Source organism: Nomascus leucogenys, chromosome 25 (genome assembly GCF_006542625.1).
Source record: "Nomascus leucogenys isolate Asia chromosome 25, Asia_NLE_v1, whole genome shotgun sequence".
Taxonomy (NCBI): Eukaryota; Metazoa; Chordata; class Mammalia; order Primates; family Hylobatidae; genus Nomascus; species Nomascus leucogenys.
The window spans coordinates 4,353,441-4,374,329 of record NC_044405.1 but is presented as its reverse complement, the minus strand read 5'-3'; positions in this window follow the sequence as shown (position 1 = coordinate 4,374,329).

Genomic DNA, 20,889 nt, shown 5'->3' with positions numbered 1-20,889 from the left:
TTATACCAATTGAAAGAAGCTTTCATGGTAACCTTGTGGACTTTAATAAAAAATGTTTGTAGGCTGGGCGCGGTGGCTGATGCCTGTAATCCCCGCACTTCGGGAGGCCGAGGCAGGCAGATCACGAGGTCAGGGGATCGAGATCATCCTGGCTAACATGGTGAAGCCCCGTCTCTACTAAAAAATACAAAAAATTAGTCGAGCGCAGTGGGGGGCGCCTGTAGTCCCAGCTACTCGGGAGGCTGAGGCAGGAGAATGGCGTGAACCCGGAAGGCAGAGCTTGCAGTGAGCCCAGATCGCGCCACCGCACTCCAGCCTGGGCGACAGAGCGAGACTCCGTCTCAAAAACAAAAAACAAAAAACAAAAAAAGTTTTTAAAAATATAAACTTCATTCAAATGTGCTTCTGTCTTTTGCTGGTCTGTAAGTCACAACACATAACTCAAATTCTTTCAGGACACAACCTCTAAAATCCAAAATATTTTCTGCATTTAAAGAAGTTTACTTTTAATTACAGATTAAGTCAAACAATTCATTGTGTCAGTTGTTCACTGCTGAATTAGAAATGTTTCCTGTCCTACAGTCGGTGAAGCGCACTGTGCGCGAGCCGAAGCAGGGCGAGGCATTGACTCACTCGGGAAGCGCAAGGGGTCAGGGAGTTCCCTTTCCTAGTCAAAGAAAGGGGAAGCAGACGGCACCTGGAATATCGGGTCAGTCCCACCCTAACTGCGCTTTTCCAACGGGCCTGGAAAACGGCACACTAGGAGATTGTGTCCCGCACCTGGCTCGGAGGGTCCTATGCCCACGGAGTCTCGCTAATTTCTAGCACAGCAGTCTGAGATCAAGCTGCGAGGCGGCAGTGAGGCTGGGGGTGGGGCGCCCGCCATTGCCCAGGCTTGCTTAGGTAAACAAAGCAGCCAGGAAGCTCGAACTGGGTGGAGCCCACCACAGCTCAAGGAGGCCTCCCTGCCTCTGTAGGCTCCACCTCTGGGGGCAGGGCACAGACACACAAAAACTCTGCAAGAACTTCCACAGACTTAAATGTCCCTGTCTGACTGACAGCTTTGAAGAGAGTAGTGGTTCTCCCAGCACGCAGCTGGAGATCTGAGAACAGTCAGACTGCCTCCTAAAGTGGGTCCCTCACCCCTGAGCAGCCTAACTGGGAGGCACCCCCCCAGTAGGGACAGACTGACACCTCACTCGACCGGGTACTCCTCTGAGACAAAACTTTCAGAGGAACTATCAGACAGCTGAATTTGTGGTCTCACGAAAATCTGCTGTTCTGCAGCCACCGCTGCTGACACCCAGCCAAACAGGGTCTGGAGTGCACCTCTAGTAAACTCCAACAGACCTGCAGCTGAGGGTCCTGTCTGGTAGAAGGAAAACTAACAAACAGAAAGGACATCCAACCAAAAACTCATCTGTACATCACCATCATCAAAGACAAAAAGTAGATAAAACCACAAAGATGGGGAAAAAACAGACCAAAAAAACTGGAAACTCTAAAAAACAGAGCACCTCTCCTCCTCCAAAGGAACGCAGTTCCTCACCAGCAACGGAACAAAGCTGGATGGAGGATGACTTTGATGAGTTGAGAGAAGAAGGCTTCAGACGATCAAACTACTCTGAGCTACGAGAGGAAATTCAAAACAACAGCAAAGAAGTTAAAAACTTTGAAAAAAAATTAGAAGAATGGATAACTAGAATAACCAATGGAGAGAAGGGCTTCAAGGAGCCGATGGAGCTGAAAGCCAAGTTTCGAGAACTACGCGAAGATTGCAGAAGCCTCAGTAGCAGATGCGATCAACTGGAAGAAAGGGTATCACTGATGGAAGATGAAATGAATGAAATGAAAAGAGAAGGGAAGTTTAGAGAAAAAAGGATAAAAAGAAATGAACAAAGCCTCCAAGAAATTTGGACTATGTGAAAAGACCAAACCTACGTCTGATTGGTGTACCTGAAAATGATGGGGAGAATGGAACCAAGTTGGAAAACACCTGCAAGATATTATCCAGGAGAACTTCCCCAATCTAGCAAGGCAGGCCAACATTCAGATTCAGGAAATAAAGAGAACGCCACAAAGATACTCCTCGAGAAGGGCAACTCCAAGACACATTATTGTCAGATTCACCAAAGTTGAAATGAAAGAAAAAATGTTAAGGGCAGCCAGAGAGAAAGGTCGGGTTACCCACAAAGGGAAGCCCATCAGACTAACAGCTGATCTCTCAGCAGAAACTCTACAAGCCAGAAGAGAGTGGGGGCCGATATTCAACATTCTTAAAGAAAAGAATTTTCAACCCAGAATCTCCTATCCCGCCAAACTAAGCTTCATAAGTGAAGGAGAAATAAAACACTTTACAGACAAGCAAACGCTGAGTGATTTTGTCACCACCAGGCCTGCCCTAAAAGAGCTCCTGAAGGAAGCACTAAACATGGAAAGGAACAACCGGTACCAGCCACTGCAAAAACATGCCAAATTGTAAAGACCATCGAGACTAGGAAGAAACTATAGCAACTAACGAGCAAAATAACCAACTAACATCATAATGACAGGATCAGATTCACACATAACAATATTAACGTTAAATGTAAATGGGCTAAATGCTCCATTCAAAAGACACAGACTGGCAAACTGGATAAGGAGTCAGGACCCATCAGTGTGCTGTATTCAGGAAACCCATCTCACATGCAGAGACACACATAGACTCAAATAAAGGGATGGAGGAAGATCTATCAAGCAACTGGAAAACAAAAAAAGGCAGGGGTTGCAATCCTAGTCTCTGATAAAATAGACTTTAAACCAACAAAGATCAAAAGAGACAAAGAAGGCCATTACATAATGGTAAAGGGATCAATTCATCAAGAAGAGCTAACTCTCCTAAATATATATGCACCCAACACAGGAGCACCCAGATTCATAAAGCAAGTCCTGAGTGACCTACTAAGGGACTTAAACTCCCACACAATAATAATGGGAGATTTTAACACCCCACTGTCAGCATTAGACAGATCAACGAGACAGAAAGTTAACAAGGATATCCAGGAATTGAACTCAGCTCTACATAAAGTGGACCTAATAGACATCTACAGAACTCTCCACCCCAAGTCAACAGAATATACATTTTTTTCAGCACCACACCACACCTATTCCAAAATTGACCACATAGTTGGAAGTAAAGCTCTCCTCAGCAAATGTAAAAGAACAGAAATTATAACAAACTGTCTCTCAGACCACAGTGCAATCAAACTAGAACTCAGGATTAAGAAACTCACTCAAAACCGCTCTACTACATGGAAACTGAACAACCTGCTCCTGAATGACTATTGGGTACATAATGAAATGAAGGCAGAAATAAAGATGTTCTTTGAAACCAACGAGAACAAAGACACAACATACCAGAATCTCTGGGACACATTCAAAGCAGTGTGTAGAGGGAAATTTATAGCACTAAATGCCCACAAGAGAAAGCAGGAAAGATCCAAAATTGACACCCTAACATCACAATTAAAAGAACTAGAAAAGCAAGAGCAAACACATTCAAAAGCTAGCAGAAGGCTAGAAATAACTAAAATCAGAGCAGAACTGAAGGAAATACAGACACAAAAAACCCTTCAAAAAATTAATGAATCCAGGAGCTGGTTTTTTGAAAAGATCAACAAAATTGATGGACCCCTAGCAAGACTAATAAAGAAGAAAAGAGAGAAGAATCAAATAGATGGAATAAAAAATGAAAAAGGGGATATCACCACCGATCCCACAGAAATACAATCTACCATCAGAGAATACTACAAACACCTCTATGCAAATAAACTAGAAAATCTAGAAGAAATGGATAAATTCCTCGACAAATACACCCTCCCAAGACTAAACCAGGAAGAAGTTGAATCTCTGAATAGACCAATAACAGGTTCTGAAATTGTGGCAATAATCAATAGCTTACCAACCAAAAAGAGTCCAGGACCTGATGGATTCACAGCCGAATTCTACCAGAGGTACAAGGAGGAACTGGTACCATTCCTTCTGAAACTATTCCAATCGATAGAAAAAGAGGGAATCCTCCCTAACACATTTTATGAAGCCAGCATCGTCCTGATACCAAAACCTGGCAGAGACATAACCAAAAAAGAGAATTTCAGACCAATATACTTGATGAACATTGATGCAAATATCCTCAGTAAAATACTGGCAAACCGAATCCAGCAGCACATCAAAAAGCTTATCCACCATGATCAAGTGGGCTTTATCCCTGGGATGCAAGGCTGGTTCAACATACGCAAATCAATAAATGTAATCCAACATATAAACAGAACCAAAGACAAAAACCACATGATTATCTCAATAGATGCAGAAAAGGCCTTTGACAAAATTCAACAACCCTTCATGCTAAAAACTCTCAATAAATTAGGTATTGATGGGACGTATCTCAAAATAATAAGAGCTATCTACGACAAACCCACAGCCAATATCATACTGAATGGGCAAAAACTGGAAGCATTCCCTCTGAAAACTGGCACAAGACAGGGATGCCCTCTCTCACCGCTCCTGTTCAACATAGTGCTGGAAGTTCTGGCCAGAGCAATCAGGCAGGAGAAGGAAATAAATGTATTCAATTAGGAAAAGAGGAAGTCAAATTGTCCCTGTTTGCAGATGACATGATTGTATATCTAGAAAACCCCATTGTCTCAGCCCAAAATCTCCTTAAGCTGATTAGCAACTTCAGCGAAGTCTCAGGATACAAAATTAATGTACAAAAATCACAAGCATTCTTGTACACCAATAACAGACAAACAGAGAGCCAAATCATGAGTAAACTCCCATTCACAATTGCTTCAAAGAGAATAAAATACCTAGGAATCCAACTTACAAGGGATGTGAAGGACCTCTTCAAGGAGAACTACAAACCACTGCTCATGAAATAAAAGAGGATACAAACAAATGGAAGAACATTCCATGCTCATGGGTTGGAAGAATCAATATCGTGAAAATGGCCATACTGCCCAAGGTAATTTACAGATTCAATGCCATCCCCATCAAGCTACCAATGACGTTCTTCACAGAATTGGAAAAAACTACTTTAAAGTTCATATGGAACCAAAAAAGAGCCCGCATCGCCAAGTCAATCCTAAGCCAAAAGAACAAAGCTGGAGGCATCACGCTACCTGACTTTAAACTATACTACAAGGCTACAGTAACCAAAACAGCATGGTACTGGTACCACAACAGAGACATAGATCAATGGAACAGAACAGAGCCCTCAGAAATGATGCCGCATAGCTACAACTATCTGATCTTTGACAAACCTGACAAAAACAAGAAATGGGGAAAGGATTCCCTATTTAATAAATGGTGCTGGGAAAACTGGCTAGCCATATGTAGAAAGCTGCAACTGGATCCCTTCCTTACACCTTATACAAAAATTAATTCAAGATGGATTAAAGACTTATATGTTAGACCTAAAACCATTAAAATCCTACAAGAAAACCTAGGCAATACCATTCAGGACATAGGCGTGGGCAAGGACTTCATGTCTAAAACACCAAAAGCAATGGCAACAAAAGCCAAAATCGACAAATGGGATCTCATTAAACTAAAGAGCTTCTGCACAGCAAAAGAAACTATCATCAGAATAACAGGCAACCTACAGAATGGGAGAAAATTTTTGCAACCTACTCATCTGACAAAGGGCTAATATCCAGAATCTATAATGAACTCAAACAAATTTACAAGAAAAAAACAAACAACCCCATCAAAAAGTGGGCAGAGGACATGAACAGACACTTCTCAAAAGAAGACATTTATGCAGCCAGAAAACACATGAAGAAATGCTCATCATCACTGGCCATCAGAGAAATGCAAATCAAAACCACAGTGAGATACCATCTCACACCAGTTAGAATGGCCATCATTAAAAAATCAGGAAACAACAGGTGCTGGAGAGGATGTGGAGAAATAGGAACACTTTTACACTGTTGGTGGGACTGTAAACTAGTTCATCCATTGTGGAAGTCAGTGTGGCGATTCCTCAGGGATCTCGAACTAGAAATACCATTTGACCCAGCCATCCCATTACTGGGTATATACCCAAAGGACTATAAATCATGCTGCTATAAAGACACATGCACACGTATGTTTATTGCGGCACTATTCACAATAGCAAAGAGTTGGAACCAACCCAAATGTCCAACAACGATAGACTGGATTAAGAAAATGTGGCACATATACACCATGGAATACTATGCAGCCATAAAAAATGATGAGTTTGTGTCCTTTGTAGGGACATGGATGAAACTGGAAAACATCATTCTCAGTAAACTATCGCAAGGACAAAAAACCAAACACCGCATGTTCTCACTCATAGGTGGGAATTGAACAATGAGAACTCATGGACACAGGAAGGGGAACATCACACTCCGGAGACTGTTGTGGGGTGGGGGGAGGGGGGAGGGACAGCATTAGGAGATACACCTAATGCTAAATGACGAGTTAATGGGTGCAGGAAATCAACATGGCACATGGATACATATGTAACAAACCTGCACATTGTGCACATGTACCCTAAAACCCTAAAGTATAATAAAAAAAATATATATATATATATTTTATTAATATAATGATTTCAGAAATTAAAAAAAAAAAAAAAAAAAAAAAAAGAAATGTTTCCTGTCCTAGTTTAATATATCAAGGAAAGAAAAAAACCTTCAAAATAAGTCTCTATGAAATGTTTGGTTGTACTTTTCCCTAGCCAAGGACATTCACTTATCTTCTGGCCTTCAAACTAGAAGTCTTTTTTTTGTTGTTGTTATTAAATTAACACCAAATTAATAAGCAAAGTACCCTATGGGAACTGAGTTTAAATATAATGAGGTTACATTTTGATTACCTATTCTGAAGCAAGTAAATGATTTTGTACCATATAAGAGTTTATTAAAATAAAAATTTATATGAACATTTTAACAATTCCCTATTTATAAAATCTAAACCCTAAAATTTTTAGGCAATAACATGCTTACAGTAGTGAAATAAAAAATAATTGCCAATAACAAAAAATAAGTAACATTTATAGTTAAGGAATAAACTCAGCTTCATTAATCTGATAGCCTGGTTCATATCTTTATGTTCCTGAGAATAAGACATTAACCAGATATTATTCAAATATTAAATATTCCCTATTTTTTTAAGTAGGACTGCATAACATATTGCCACAAATTGGGTGGCTTAAGACAATAGAAATTTATTTATTCACAATTCTGAAGGCCAGAAGTCTGCAATCAAGGAGTTGGCAGGGCTCTGTTCCTTCTGAGGGTTCTGGGGAATAATTCCTCCCTGTTTCTTCCTAGCTTTTGGTGACTCCCAGCAATCCTTCCAGTTCCCTAACTTGTAGCTGCATCACTCCAATCTCTCCCTCTGTCTTCACATGACCTTCTCTCTCTCTTTTTGATTGTCCTGTCCTCCTCTTATAAGAATACAAGTCATCGGATTTAAGGCCATCTCAAGATGCTTAACTAATTAAATTTCAAGGACACTATTTCCAACTAAGATCACATTCATAGTTTCCAGGGGTTAGGACTTGAATGCACAATTCAACCCACTACAGGTTCCAATTAAGTAATTGGAATAAAAAACTGAGCTGCGTCAATCTTTTTTCCATTCTAAGAATTGTTAAGATGTTGTGAAATGTATCAAATGTCTGCAATCTGTGAGAAATGAGATAGGAGATATTAAGAGGAAAACCAGTTATCTTTGTTTATAATTACTTCTCATATTCACATTACTTTCTCTGAAATAAATTATATTTCTAATGGCATAAAAAGAGAAAAAAATATTTGACTTCCACAGATAAAAGTACTTTCCTCATGAAAGAAACAAACAGGTGGAAAAATTCAGCTTTAAGGTTATTATCTTGAGGTAAACAACTTACTTGAAAGTTCAATTTAATAGATTATTGAATTTATTTATATTGCAAATTTTATATGTTTTGTCAGTATAATTGTTTAGATATAACTATGCCTACAATTTTTACTTTTTGTATTTGAGTCAATAGATTTCATTGCCTTCATAATATTATAACTATGCAAATTAAAACAGATTTTTAAAAATACCCAAATCAACACTAAGCCCAAATCTCTAATGGCCGAAATTAAAAAAAAGTACAATATCAAATGCTGCAAGAATGCAGAACAAATAGAATTATCATTCATTGCTGATGGGGATGAAAAATGGTACGGCCACTTTTCAAGAGTTTGGAAGTTTCTTACAAAGCTAAACATAGTCTTTCCAGAAGATCAAGAGATCTCCTTCCTGTATACTTACCTAAATGAGTTGAAGGTTTACATCTGCATAGAAATCTGTGTATGAATGATTGATTACAGCGGCTTTATTCATGACTGCCCCAAGCTGGAAACAACCAAGATGTCTTTCAAACAGTGAATGGACAAACAAACTGTATATCCATAGGATGGGTATTATTCAGTAATAAAAAGAAACAAGCTCTTAAGCTATGAAAAGATGTAGGAGAAACTTAACGGATAAAGAAGCCAGCCTGAAAAGACTATATATTGCAGGATTCCAACTATATGACATTATGTAACAGACAAAACTATAGACATAGGAAAAAGTTCAGTGACTGGCAGAGATTTAGGATAGGAGAGGATGGATAAATAGGTGGAACAAAGGGATTTTTAAGGTAATGGTGGATATATGACATCTATGACACTATACATTCATCAAAAACTACAAACTACACAATACAGAGTGAATCCTAACATCAACTATGGATTTTAGTTCATAGTAATGTATCAGTATTGATATGTCAATTGTAAAAAATTACCACACTAATCAAGATGTTAATAATAGAGGAAACTGTCTGGGCAGAGGGACTATATGGGAAGGAAACCTTCTCTGTGCTGTCTGCTCAATCTTCCATAAATCTAAAACTGTTCTAAAAAATACGTCTATTAAAAAGTAATAAGTTTTGTTTCTTTTATCCTAAATCAAGTTTGATTGAAACAATACCGCCCTTAAAAGTTACTGTGGATTATCCTCCTGAGACCATGCTGCCTGGTTTATGAGAAGTCACTTTATTTTCCTCTTTTACATATTTTCTGGAGTTCTGTTACTATGACATCTAAAAGCTGACAAATAAATCAAATCTGTTATTTGAGAACTAAATCTCTGAATGTAAACTTATTAGCATTTTAAGTTTTCTATCCAGCAGGAAATTACTTAATCAACTTATTTTAATTCCTTGGCCTGTAGGATCTCTTTCAATACATTTAAAATGGCAGTAGACAGGGACTGAAAAGTTTACTTTGAAACCAACATGCTGTTTCCTCATAATTTTATAATATTGCATATTTAAGAACAATTGTTTGTGTTAAATGACAATATCAAAATTCTAATATATGCTTAATTTTTGATTTCCACTCTCTCACTTTGGGTGGTCACAGAACATGGCTGTCCAGAGCCACAGAATGTAACTTTTCCTTTTAATGATGTAATTACTTCCTTTATTCGAAGGTTTCCATGTTTATGTAGTAAAAATATGACATATTAATATAATGCGCACAGCCTGGAGTCACAGAGAAAAATTAATTTTATCTTAGGAATGTCTTTTACCCTTCTACTATTCTACCACAAAACACCACCAAAAATCTAAAAGCTGCAAAACATTGAGAGATGCTGCTCTTCGGGAGTTTGGAGATTATATTTTGTTTTGTATAGAGACAAATTATCCCAGATAATCTGGGATAATCATATGGGTTAAGTCAAATCATATGGGTTAAGTTTATTATGGTATCATAGGATGTTACATTATTATTTATTTTGAATAACTATAATGCTGCCTTCTATTTTTAGTTAAAAAATCATTGTTTTACAATAAAACTTTATAAATTATGTTACCATTTGAGACACAAAGGAGGAAAAAGTACAAATAGTTGATGGAAATACAGTCTGTTTTAATATGGTTGAAAATATTCACATGATCTTTGGGAATGAAAAGTATAATCTTGCTCCATTATATCAAGATTAATAGAATGTAAGGCATCCATAAACTATTATATCTACCTAGGGAATATGGAAGTTCTTTGTATAATGCATTGTATAGCATCTAATTGAAAAATCTAATTAGGTAAAACTGTAGATGCTAAAGGAATCTATGTGCTTTCAATTGTCTATGCTATTTGCTGACCTGTAGATAACTTTCAGCTTGCTATTTTCAAATAAATAATAAAGTCTACTAATAACAATGGCTTTTCATTAACTCAATGCCTTGTGATGGCCAATTCAACTGTATGTCTGTCCCTTTAATGATGACTTGAAATGCTTAGGTAAGTTTAAACTATCATGAAATATTTATTTGGTTGCATTTGCAAATTATATGCTCATGTGAGTAATTGTAAGGTTGACAAAGCTTCCCTTTTGGCTTTTACAGTTTCTTCTTCTTCCTCCCCTTTGATGGTCCTTTGCCCAGGTGCCTTTTGCCTCTATATCATTTCCTGGGCTTTCTTGGGACCCCAATTTTGGAATTCAAAATGGCACCCAGTGTGCTATCAAGTTGGCTATTTTCTCCCTCTGGTTTACTCTTCAAACCTCATCTGTCTGTCTCATCTCTTCACAGTTTCTTAAAGGGATACAATAAATTTTTGTTTTGTTTTGTTTTTTGAGATGGAGTCTAGCTCTATCGCCCAGGTTGGAGTGCAGTGGTGCAATCCTGGCTCACCGCAACCTCCGCCTCCCGGGTTCAAGCAATTCTCCCACCGCAGCCTCCAGATTAGCTGGGATTACAGGCATGCACCACCACTATGCCAAGCTAATTTTTTGTATGTTTTGGTAGACACGGGGTTTCACCATGTTGGCCAGGCTGGTCTCGAACTCCTGACATCAAGCGATTTGTCCACCTCGGCCACCCCAAGTGCTGAGATTACAGGCGTGAGCCATTGCGCTTGGCAACAATAAATTTTTTAAGCTAATTGGCACTATGTTAAATTGAGAATAATGGTTTTATACATTATCCTTCAGATTACAGCTATTTAACACATCATTCTCAAATTTTATTAAATTCAAATTTACTTTAGTATGTTAGTTATATTTATAAAAGCACACACATTTATATTTTCAGCTTTATTGAGGTGCAATTGGCAAATAAAACTACACATAATTCACGGGTCAAATGTAATATTTTGATGTACATATACATTGTGAAATTATTACTATGATCAAGCTACTTAACATTAATTACTTCATATTGTTACTATTTGTGTGTGTGCTTGTGTGCACGCACATGTGTGTGTGTCGTGAGAACATATAGGATCTATTTTCTTAGCAATGTCAAGTATACATTATTATTAACTGCAATCACTACGCTGTACATTAGGTCTGCAGAACAATTCATCTGGCATAACTGAAACTTTGTAACCTTTCACTAACATCACCCCATTGCTCTCACCCCCAGCAACCACCATTCTAGTCTCTGCTTCTATAACTTTGACTTTTTTAGATTCTGCATATGAAAGGGAAGAAAATATTTGTAATAATAACCATAAAATCCTATTTTTATATGATGCAATATTTAATGGAAAGATGTTCAGAAGAACATTGCTTTTTCAATTTTAGTTTCACACTGTGTTTTCAGTAAGTAGACAAAAACTGAGTGAAGTTATTTGTATTTCTCTAAACAACTCTACTTTCCCAAATGGATTCATATTGATTTTGCAAATGCTTTTCCTCCACCTCCCCGCAAAATAATGTGTTTCTGTCAGTTGAACTGCCAGTCACCACCTACTGCTAGTTTCCTACAGCAATGCTATAGCAATGCTGTAGGAAACTGAAATAAATATTTCCAGCAAAAGACAGAAATACATTTTTGAAAAGTCCCCCACCTCAATAACAGGAAAAAATTTCCTAAGATTTAGAAACATTATTATCTCTTCACTTTATCTCAATCAAAGTTTCATACTGAAAATTTTATAGCAATAGTAAGAGTTGTTTGAGATATAGTGTATAATATACCATGTCATAAGAGCTGATTAGAATATCTCAGGCACATCAAGGATCTCTGTGTTAATATGCATGATATTATTGCTGTTACAGTTCAGAGTAGAGATTGATACAGATACTTAGTAATTACAGCTACTGGAATCTGAAGGCACAGTTCACATTTATTTATGAAATGTACATATGTAGAGCTGGAAAGCACCTTGGACATAATTCTGATCCAACACTCTCATATTACACACGAGGAAACTAAGGTGATGAGGATATCCATATAACTTGTGTATGTCACATGATGTTTACCATGGTCAGAAGGGTTGTCACATGCCTCTGACCTTCTCCTCAGAACCCAGTTGGAAGGAAGATAATATGCCAGTCACTAACAATCTGCATTTTCATTAGTGTGGCCATAAAAAAAGACTGATTTATTTATTATTTAAATACTTTTCTGTGCCAGGTAGTATTATTGGCTGGGGATACAGTGGTGAACAATACAGATAATATATAACATTCCTGCTTTCATTAAGTTTGCTTTCTATTGGGAAGAAACCCAAAGCAAGTAAATAAATTATACATAAATCAGAAACCTGCAAAAATGCCAAGTGCCCTGCAGATAATTGAAATAGATATAATACAGAAATTCTGTCATATGAAACATGGATAAACGTGGAGGACATTATGCTAAATGGAGTAAGCCAGGCACAGAAAGACAAATACCACATGATCCCAATTACATGTGAAATCAGAAAAAACTGAACTCATAGGAGCAGGGAGTAGAATGGCGGTTGCTGAGGACTGGGGGTGATGGTGAGGAAATGAGGAGATGTTGGTCAAAGGGTACAAAGTTTCAGTTAGAAAGGAGAAATAAGTTCAGGAGATCTACTATATAGCATGGTGACTATAGTTAATAATAATGCATTGGGCCGGGCGCGGTGGCTCACGTCTGTAATCCCAGCATTTTGGGAGGCCGAGGTGGGCAGATCAGGAGGTCAGGAGATCGAGACCATCCTGGCTAACACGGTGAAACCTCGTCTTTACTAAAAATACAAAAAATTAGCCAGGTGTGGTGGTGGGCACCTGTAGTCCCAGCTACTCGGGAGGCTGAGGCAGGAGTATGGCGTGAACCAGGGAGGCAGAGCTTGCAGTGAGCAGAGATCACACCACTACACTCCAGCCTGGGCGACAGAGCAAGACTCCATTTCAAAAATACATAAATAAATAAATAATAATAATGTATTGTATTAATAACAATGTATTGTATTCTTGAAAATTGCTAAATGAGTAGATTTTAGGTTTTATCCCCACAAAAAATGATAAGCATGTGAAGTAATGCATGTTAATTTAAGCTCAGTGTAGTCATTCCACAATATATACATACTTCAAAACAACATATTTTACACAACAAACACATGCAATTTTTTGTCGTTTTAAAAAAAGAAAGAAAAAATAATGTGTTGAATACTGAAAATTCCTAAGGAATAGATCTTAAATGTTCCCACAAGGAAAAATAATAAGTATGTAAGGTGATAGCTATGTCAATTAGCTTGATTTAACTATTTCAGTGTATACCTATGTCCAAATGTCACCTTGTACACTGTAAATACATGCATACAATTTTTATTTGTCAAATACACATTAGTTTTTTGTTTTTTTTTTAAGAGTAACGCAGTGACTAATTTAAATTGAGGCTCAGGGAAGGGTTTTCTGATAAATGACTTTAAGAGATGACAAGAAGTTTTATTTATGTAAATAAAATAAATAGCCGTGAGAAAATCAGGAGCGAGACATCTCGAGGAAAATGAACCAGCTAGTGCAAAGGAGAAAGCTGGGGATGAGCTTGGCTCCTTCAGAGAACTGAAAGGGCAAGGGGGCTGAAGCACGGAGACCTAGAGTCAGGGGAATCAAACAGGATGAAGAAACAGATGTGAGCAGGGGGCTGATTACAGGCCTTGGGGATAGGAAATCTATTTTATTTTAAACATGATTGGAAACCACTGAAGAATTTCAATTTGGGGAGAAGGATGGGAAAACTGAAAGGATATGATGATTTGAAATTTTGATAATTTTTCACAGTTTCTTTACAGAGAAGATTGGATAGGCAGAAGGAAACAGTGAATGGAGGGAGGCTAGTTAGGTAGCTATTTGGATAATCAGGGCACAAGATCGTTGTGTTTTGCACAGTGGGGTAGCAGTGACAATGGAAAGAGGTGTGTGAGGATTCAGGATATGCTACAAAGGTAGATTGGATGGGACTTGCTCTACTAAATGGCAGGAGAGAGTGAGGAAAGGAGACATTTCAAACTGCCAATTGAATGACGATGGATAATGGTGTCAATTACCAAGGGAGGCAGGTTTCTAGGGCGAGAAAGAAAATCACTATCGGTAGGTCTGAATACTGAATTCCCTTCTCAGAAAACTGAGGAAGTTTGGAACCACTGTAAATCTTGAATGATGAATTTACTAGCTGGAGGATAAACAAAGGACTTTTTTTAAAGTTTATTATTTATTTATTTTTTTTTTTTTGAGACACAGTCTTGCTCTGTTGCCCAGGCTGGAGTGCAGTGGCATGATCTCAGCTCACTGCAACCTCTGCCTCCTGGGTTCAAACAATTCTGCCTCAGCCTCCCAAGTAGCTGGGATTACAGGCGTGGGCCACTACGTGTGGCTAATTTTTGTATTTTTTTTAGTAGAGAGTGGGTTTCACCACATTGGGCAGGATGGTCTCAAACTCCTGACCTCGTGATCCACCCACCTCGGCCTCCCAAAGTGCTGGGATTACAGGTGTGAGCCACCGCACCTGGCCAAAGGATTTGTTAAGGTTGCTGTGTAGTGATTTCTATGAAATGCTTTGAGTAAAATAATCCTGATATGCCTAGATCAGCCTTTCTCAAATTTGTACACTGGAAGAACCCTTAAAAAACATTGCGGATCTCAGGGAACCCCTATATAAATATAGTCATTTCAATATCTTGTATAATTACATAATGAGTATAACAATTCAATAATAATTTCATGTATTGACTTTAGCCAACTTGTCCTTCTGTTTTTCTGTGGTTATCCCTTCTCACAGATAATATTAATTCTAATGCTAGTCAGTATTTAGCCAAACAAAACTTCATATTTTCCTTTATTTCGTTCACATTTGACTATATTTTTAGTGTATCTAAGTAGACCTAAATGCCTTACCACAATTTGCTACAAGATGCTACTGAGCAATGCTATGTGGTATAAGAGTAATTTTTCTTCCAACTTAAATAGCTTTAAAGTTAATGCCTACTCTTTTTAAAAAAGTAGTAGGGCTTATTTTATGATTCTTGAAATTAATCTCTTTTCTTTTCATAAATTTTAAAGGCTCATGAGGACACCATAATGACTAGCTTAAGCCAAAATGGGATCAATTTGTTCTAAAGATGAAGTGAGTAGATTTAATTTTAATAAAGATATAAAATGGGTTTTAAATAATTTTATTTACATAAATAAAATTTTATTGACCATGTTGAATAATAAAGCTACTAAAACCTTTAGCCAAAGCAATACAAACAAAAATATAGCCTAATGTCTCTTTTTATACAAGATTTTGGAAATACATTTTCAAAATGATATGTCCAAGTTAAAATATAGTACTAGTAAACCTATGTAAATGTGTTGATGTTGTGACTTTTTGAATTAAGCTATATAACCGTAACAAGTATTCTGTTTTAAACTAAAGATAGGACTTTTGTCTTTCATGTGAAACTTATGTTTATTTTGCTGCAAAAATACTCATTTGAAACCAAACTTGAGATGCATACACATTTCTTTTTCAACAGAAATGAAGTGATTTTCTTCCTTGTTCATGATGCTTATAAAAGAAGAAAACTCTTGCTCATGCATCTAACAAGTTGGAAACTGCAGCAAAAAAAAAAGTTCATTACTGTCCTGTGAATGTCTGGATAGCCTTCATAAAAATCCAGAACTTGTCTAGAGTCAGATCGGTATACCTCATACTGACTGTATGATCAGATTGCCATCCTTCTCTTAAAGTCAAGTTCCAAGGCTGAGTGGGAGAAGCAGAGAAAGGATCCTCCCTTGCCATAAGCTTGTGTTGAGAAGGAGGGACACAGGTATCCAGTGTTATGTAGTTCTTCCAGTGTTATGTAGTTCTTCCAGAGGGTTTCAATGACACCTTACACATGACACATGCCTTCTCTCAATACTTGCCTTCCTCTTTCTCAAACCCAAGCAGCCAAGGAAGCATCTAAAGACTTTCATCTGCAACATGATTTTCACAAGTTTCCTTTTTTAAACAGTCAACAAAATTTTAAGTGTACAATACAATATTGTTAACTATAGGGAGAGTGTTACACAGCAGATCTCTAGAACTTACTAACATAGCACAAATGAAACTTCATACCTTTTGAAAAACAACTCCCTATTTCTCCCTGTCCCCAACCTCCTGAAAATCACAATGCTACTCTCTGATTTTGTGAGTGTATTTTAGATACCTCATATACAAGTGAAATCATGCAGCATTCATACTTCTGCGACTCTGACTTCTTTGACTTAAGTACTTCTACAACTCAATCACAAAAATCTAACAACGTGATGAAAAACTGGGCTAAAGACTGTAGTAAACATTTTTCCAAAGATGACATACAAATGACCAATAGGTTCTACAAAAAGATGCCCAGCAACATTAATCACCAGAGAAAGACAAGTTAAAATCACAATGACATATTACCTCACATCTATGAGGATGGCTATTATCAGCTTTAAGTGCAAGATTCTTGCCACTTGAGGTCAAAACATTTTCCCCAGGACTTCACAGAGCTCTGGCAACTGTTTCATATGAGGAAAAGTGTGTTAGCTGAGTAGATTATGTTCTATAACCATTTTTTATCTTCAACTGACTCAGCAAAATTTGGCCTACCCTTTTCTTGAAAGCACTCCTACATTTACTTTTCAGACCTCTGCCTCTGCTAATATAACAAATTGCTACAGCACCAGGACATTTATGTGCTCTGAGTTCAGGTTTCTGGAGTTTTTAAATCACCCTTGAATGATAATAAAATTAATTAATACAAATTACTAAAGCCAACCATTTGATGGTTGATGAAGTTGATAATTTTGTATATTCATCTAAAATTTTTAAAAACTTTTCTAAGAGTTTTTATACAAACTCCTCTCTGAAGAAATCAGGGGGTTATTACTGGGTTGAACAAAAATATCTTATGGAGCCAGTATTGATGACCTACCATTCGTACTGATGTAAGCAAGGAACCTCCAAAACAGGCCTTTTATTTCCAGACACGAAAGAAAATTAAATCTATCTTGGACTTCACTAATATCAAGTAACTCTTTTCAGCAAAAAATTTTTCTTGAATTTCACCATCATATTACAAATCTTACAAATACACAATATGACAATTATTAGTGAAATCTGTTGACACAACAACCTAAATAGAAAACTTCTTATTGTTTTTATCAGATTGCTATACAAAATCTCTTCAGCCTTACATGATATGATGAGTTGACATATCAAACCACTGCAGAGAGGAAATGTCTCAACTTTCCCTAGAATTTCACTCCCCATAATTGTACACACTACCATTAGTGGGTTCTCACCAACATAAAGTTTTCTAAGAAATAAATTCTGCTTCTGCTACTAAATAATGTGCTTCCTGAGCCTCTTTACTGAGTAAGACTTTTTCAGCAAAAGCTTTACTCTCTCTTGAGAATCCAATGACTTAAAATAATCAGCACTTTTACTTTTCAGATGATTAGGATTTGCCATGAACTGTCTTTTTGAATTGTGCAGAAGCCATTGCTACGTTCATCAATTTTTTTTCCCACAAACAGAGCACAATGGAATAGGAATGGAATCCAATGGAACTGGATTTCCAGACAATAAAAAATCTACTTATAAGTAGCTTTCATTCAAAAGGATTTGTGTTGTTTCCCTTGTTGCAATGGTGCAGCAAAATTATTCCTAAGACTGTGTGTATACCTAGGCCTAGAATCTTCCTCTCTTGTCTCACGTATTTTTAAAAATCATGGCCTTGGGCCACCAGGCACATAAAATACAGAAGTTAACAAAATGTAAGATAGAAGGGCATAATAAATACATAAATGAGAAAAATGCCAATTATATGAAAATATCGTGACACAAATAATTTCTAACTTACTCATATTTTGCAATGTTTCTGACAACAGTGGTAAGGGGGCAGCTCAGTTATGAAGAAAAAAATTCTTATTGGAATGAAAATCTCCTTCTTTTCCATTGCACTTTAAAATTTGTCCACTTCAGCCAGGCGCGGTGGCTCATGCCTGTAATCCCAGCACTTTGGGAGGCCAAGGTGGGCAGATCTTGTGAGGTCACAAGTTCGAGACCAGCCTGGCCAACACAGTGAAACCCCATCTCTACTAAAAATACAAAAATTAGCCGGGCATGGTGGCACGCACCTGTAATCCCAGCTATTCAGGAGGCTGAGACAGGAGGATCACTTGAACCAGAGAGGCGGAGGTTGCAGTGAGCTGAGATCTCGCCACTGCACTCCAGCTGGGGCGACAGAGCAAGATTCCATCTCAAAAAAAAAAAAAAAAAAATTGTCCCCTTCTATTAGTTGACCTGAAGTGCATAGGGTAGGTTGTGCAAAGTAATTAATGCATGACAGGCTGACATTATCATCTCATAAAACTCCCTCCCATGCAATTCAGCTCTTAACAATTATCAATGTCCTCCTCAATCTTATATCAAAGGTTGAGACTAGACGAAGTTAAATGAAAATGGTCTTCATGCTGTGATATAGGACTGAAAGGCCACCAATGAAATTGTCACATCCAGCAATTTGAGCACAAACATACGGCATACACAATTCAAAAAATGATTTTTTAAATCTCACTTGCTTGTACAATTCTAAGTTTCTTGGAGACTCTGGTTAAGAAGCTAAAATATAAATTGATTATCATTTTGAAAAAACTTTATAAATATACAATTTCTGAATTTAAGGGATTCTACTACACTGAGAAATGAAAGTTAGTCGTGTGTGAAAATTGTGAAACTCAAAATGGAGTCACTTGTGTTATTAAACAAAAAAAAAGAGAGAATTCTGACAAATAGAGCCAGGAAAAGCCATAAAGAGAAAGTTCTCACACTTGTATGCCTGATAACAAACTATAAAATATGACTTTGCAAAAACCATTATCGTGCACAAGGGCCATTGCAACCTTACACAAAAAAATAGTACTGCAAAGACATCTGCCCAGCAGTGTCTGTCCAACCTTGAACTGGCATCACCCTCGTTATTGGTCTTGGTAGCCAAGCATAATTATCTCAAAACAATTATGTAATCCTCCTTACTTTTCTTTATCTCTCTGAACACGCACATCGTTTACTACAGCATGCCTATTCCCCATTCCTTGCAATGCCCCATTCCTAAACAAATGTCATTTTCTCTTAGAGAGCCTCTCTCTGTCCATTATTTAGGCTGACACACAATAACAAATAAGAAAGTTGGGTGTCCATAACATAATGGCTTTTCCCAATGACTTGTAAATCATTCAGATTGTGCTCTTCAGGGATCCAAGACCAAAATCTCAAAATATCCCAACTTGAAAACAGTATCCAGGAAGTTGCTTCTGATGGTCGGAAACATCCCAGATAGCAATGTGGCATGTGGTACTACTTCTTTCTTTTATCTTTTGTTAATCATCAATAAAGATTTCTATTTTGTTTGAATCATATAGATTATAAAACATCTATTTTCCTCTCAAATATAATTTGGTCATTTGTGGTAATTCTGGGGGAAATTAAATGTTTTATTTTGGTCTTGTTAAGTTTGAAATGCCCATTGAACATCCATGTAGAAATATCAAATAGGTATATGCATTTGCAAGCCTGGAGTTCTAGTGTAAGTCAGAGATGAATATAGATAAGTATAAAAATGAATTAAATAAAACAGGGTAAAAAGTGTTCAAGAATTAAGGTCAAGGGATTACAATATTTTTTGGCATGAAATGAGGGCAAGAAGCAATCAAAGTAGACTTACATGGGGTGGCCAATAAGAAAGACAGTTTAGGGTACTGTGATGAAATCCAAGACAAAAGTATGCTTCCAAAAGGAAAAAAAATATTAAATTTTAATAAAGGCTGCTAAAATATCAAGAAAAGGAAAGGGAAAAGTATGTTGGATTTAGAACCATAGGCAACCTAGACAAGCATAATCTCGGTGTAGTGCTGGGGTCATTCCAAACTCACTAATCTGAGTTTGGTAATGAGGAAGTACAGAAAAAGATAATGGTGAATGCTTTCAAGAAGTTTTGCCTGAAGGAAAACAAAGAAAAAAGATGATAGCTTAAATGACACTTCAAGTCAAGGAGGCATCTTTTATTCAAGATAAGAATAACAAAAATGTTTATATGCTAATGGAAAAAAACAATACAGAGGAAGGAACCAATGGTAACGGGCAGCAGAGATGATTTTATAATCAGAGTACTTAAGTCATAGAGGAATGAGATTTGCAATAGAACAGAGATAATTTCATCTCAGGTAATAGAAAGAAAGGTGGAGTATAGATGGCCATTTTCTTCTGGAAATACAAGAAAATATCCATCAACTTCTATTTTCTCAATGAAAAGAGGCAACCTTGAGAGCTAATATTAAAGAAGGAACCATGTAAGAGGTCTAAGTGGATGGAAGAAGAAGGAAACAGTAAACTATAATATCACAACAATTATAACACAAAAATGACAGGATAAATGCCATGGGAAATAGCAGAAAATGCTACGGTATCATCAGAGAGAGAAATCAAATCCAAAATGTAAAATGGAAACCTTAAAGGAGGAGAAAGCGCTTGAGCTGAATATTAAAGGAAGGTATCAGAGTGGGCTTGATGTGGGACGTACAGTCCAGGATGAAGGA